The sequence below is a fragment of the Scomber japonicus genome, chromosome 2 (genome assembly GCF_027409825.1).
Source record: "Scomber japonicus isolate fScoJap1 chromosome 2, fScoJap1.pri, whole genome shotgun sequence".
Classification (NCBI taxonomy): domain Eukaryota; kingdom Metazoa; phylum Chordata; class Actinopteri; order Scombriformes; family Scombridae; genus Scomber; species Scomber japonicus.
In genome coordinates this window covers 17483010-17486964 of record NC_070579.1, presented here as the reverse complement: position 1 = coordinate 17486964, position 3955 = coordinate 17483010, and positions in this window count along the sequence as shown.

Below are 3955 nucleotides of genomic sequence, written 5' to 3'. Positions count from 1 at the left end.
GAAGACGTTAATGCATTAAGCAAAGGGTGGGAAAAGGTACAGAGTATGGGATTTCTAAAGGAGGCGTCCAAGAGCTTTACACAGTCACCAAGAAAGCTCACAGAGGCAGGTGGGAGGAGAGAAAGTGAGAGGGAGCGAAGGAGGAAGACAGAAAGAGTCAGGCCCTCGGACAGCAGGTGAGTGTGTGAAGGCAGGGGATGACAGATGCTTCTGTCAGCGTTCCAACAGTCGTCGCTTTGTGGGAGCAGCGCAGATGCCTCCCCCCCCTCCCTCCATGCCTCTCGACAGGCTGTGATGTGAGGATAACAAGACAGAAGCAGTCCTCTCAGCAGTAAAGTGACCACACTGGCACAGCACTACATGTGGACAGGGGAAAGGTGAAAGTGATGGAGAAGTCCAGGTCTGGGCCCAAGGCTTAAAGGGTCTCAGCAGCGGTGGGGGTGGGGTTATAAATGTGGGGGTCAGTGTGCGAGGACAGGGGAAGGGCTCTCTCACTGGGCTGTGGGAACCAGCTGAGACATGGGGTCCGTGGCGGTCCTGCCTGTGAGGAAAGCAGATGTTTTCACTCGGGGGTGTGCCAAGTTTGCAGAGCAACCTTCAGCTGCTTGGAGGTCAGGTCTTTAATAAGGGGGCTGAATGCGGGACATTTCGGAGGCAAATGCTTCAACTTTGATACAACAACATATTAATTATGACGGTAGACCATAGGGCAGAGGGTTGTAGCGGAACATCCCACCCCACTGGTTTGGAGCCTCCATCAGGATGACATTAGCCAAGGCTGGCTGGCAGATTTACTGCTGTCCCAGCATTAGCCCTCTTTTTCAACCAGACCTCAGTGATGCAGAGACAGCATTTTGGTTTGGCTTAACCACACCTGACTAACTGGTATGTCTAAGATGATATCAAAATATTAAAAACCAAATCTTAGCGTTTAAAACTCCAATTAAGCACTACATGTGATGTTAATAAACAAGGTGACTCAGCTAAAATGAAAAGTTTATTATTTCTGGTCCCACACAAAAATTAACAACTAAATGTTCAGCTCTTTTAAGTTTTTTGTCACTTTCACCTTAAAAGGTTCTGTATTTTCCAGTCTATATATTATACTTTAATCGGACCATGAATTGTGGGAACCTGTTTCCAAGAAACAAGCTCACACAAGCCAACTGTATGATACCTGCTCTGCATGAAATGGCAGACAGCCAGAGTGAGTGAGTAGCTGGTGAAGAAAGTCGATTAACTATAAGCCAAAGTGACCCAGACATTTTTCTCATCAGCTAAAAAGTGAGTGAATATTGGGCTGATATTCGACAGGTGGTGGGAAAGAGGACTACAATAAGATGCTCATGTTGCGGCTTGTGATTGACATGGTGGTCATTAGCGCTCATGTCTATTGCTGTAACTTTGTTTGGGAGACACTTTAAATTACAAAAATTACTTTACAAACAGTACACTACCATCACAGTCTTCCGTTCTGCTGTTTTTCTGTGTTGATGGAGGACACTTTAAAAAGCAGTGAGGCTGCATGAAATAGGACAATTAGTTTCATCATGGAGCCACAACGATTACAAAAAAAGTGATCCTAAGACTTTATCACTTCTCAGCCCGATGAGTTAAGAAGGGAGTTTCACCTCATCTCAACCTTTGCATTGATTTTTGAGAGAGTGGGAGATCTGGGGATTACTTTGGAGAGCAGCAATGAAGACCTAGCTTATTGGGTCTTTTTTGTATTTGGCAAATGGGCTTGACAAAGATGGAGGAGACAAAATCTAGGGCTTACAGCTGCGGCACCCAAATGGGGGAACTTGAAAGCAGCGCAGGGATGGGAAGCTGGGAGAGAGGGTACCTCATTTACTAGTGTTGAATTTGGACAGGGGGCATGGGGAAATGCTTAAAGTAAACCACAGAGGCCCCAACAATCATCAGGAATTGAGACGTTTTAAACCTTTAACGGGGGACTGTGATCAAAGCGGCCGCGGATCCTCACTAGAGTGTGAAAGCAGAACCGGAGGGAACAGAGGGGATTGTGGGGGATCATGGCAGGTTGAAAACGTAAAATCAGCACATTAGCTTTATAAGGGCGTCAGAATATAGGATGATCAGGGGATCATTGGACCCATGGGGAACCAAAGGGAATCCAGTATGTACCAAGCTGAGCGGAGGAAAAACGAGGCCACTGCTGACAGAAAAGCTTCCCTTATCAAAGATGCTGTTAAAGTGGGAATTGTGTTGCTCAATTCCCATAGAAAATAACTTTATGCGCAAGATATGCTTGAAAATTGTGTATGAAAACGGTATATGTCACCTACAGCTGATTTTAAAGGTTACTCACATTACAAAGAACCAGCTCTCATCACATCAAACTTTTCTGTCTAAAGTTCAGTTGCAAAATCAGTTACAGCTCTGAAAATAATTTCATTTAATCAGTTTATATGAAAGGGAGAGAAAAAGAGATGCCTATATAACAGTCCATCTCACCTCTCCATGCCATACACTATGATCTAATGGCTACTAGGTGCAGGTATGGACCTCACGTCTCCTTCCCTTTTTAAACCCACCTCAAACAGAGCACAAATTAGCCAGGTTCTTCCCCCCTCTTGCTGCAGACTCTCCCAGTCGCAGGGCTAATTCAGAGGAGCACTAGCCTTGGGTAGCAGGGGTTCTCTCTATGCTGAATTATAAATCAAAGAGCACTTACATGAAACCACTTGCTAATTACATGTTCACTTCGCTCCATTTTCTCCTTACCATGTCACTTTATACTGGCTATGATCACTGGGAGGTAGTGGAAGGTACAGAAACCTGTAACTAGCTTTGGGATATTCGTGTCTAAATGACAGAGTGAAGATGATAGCAATTATTTTCCTGTGATTAGCATTTGCTACATTGATCTTAATGCCCACCACTTTTTCACACTTTGGGTTCTGTCCTTGATGTGTGCTCCCTAGCTGATAAGCCCAGAATAGAGGCCAAAACTCTATGGCTGCAATTGGAGCTCATGTGTCTCATCTCTCTGTACCTTCAGCTTAAGATATTTTTATCTGCAAAATCCCTCCTCTCCTGCACTGTATTTGTGACTTCCTCATCCCCTTCATGTCCTCTGAGTGTCATTCTCCAACCCCCCCTGTCTGCGAGGCGAACCAATTTATCACTGGCCAAAGGAGGGCCTTCACTTTGTCTGTTTTCGAGGCTCTCCCTCCATAAGCTGCTCTCCTAATGAAAGGGGGTGCTGCGTCCCGGCCAGTCCTCAGAGACTCGAGGGGGCAAGAAGTCCAGTTCCGAGCCCAACTTGGGGAAGTAATTATCCCTCTGGTGGACCGCTGAGAACAGCCCTGCCAGCCGGCCAGAGAAACTCACACACTGTGGACTTTCACTTACAGGCCCGTGGCCCAGCCCCCATCGTTAGGGATGCCCCTGAAGCTGGATGTCATATGACCCGGACGGGGGTGATGCAAAGGGGTCGACTCAGCACGCCTTGGCCCGGGTAGCTGGTATTGGCGAAAGGATCAGAGGACCAGTGCCAAACTCGGCAGAGGAGAGGAGAAAATGGGGAGATGGAAGAGGAGGGGCTTTGACAGGAAGAGGAATGAACTGTCAGTGAGAGATAAATAACGAGGGGAAAGCGGGCAGCAGGTGACCCGCAGCAGGGCTGACTCGTAGGGACAGTCACCGGCTGACCTCTGGGCTGGCTCTCGCGGGGGCCACCCACTGGTCACCTACATCTACTCTGTCACATCATATGAGAGGCTGGGGGTGGATACCCAACATGACGGACTACAGAGAGCCACAGATCATGATCACCAGCAGACAGCCTTTAAAAAGAAATGTTGATGAGCTCTGGCCAGAGGAGGAGCTTTAGGTCAAGAAATTGGAGCACACTCCGTCTTTAGTCTTTACATTTAAAAAATAAATAAAATTGGCCCATATTCCACAAACCAGTTTGGCAGGCATGAGA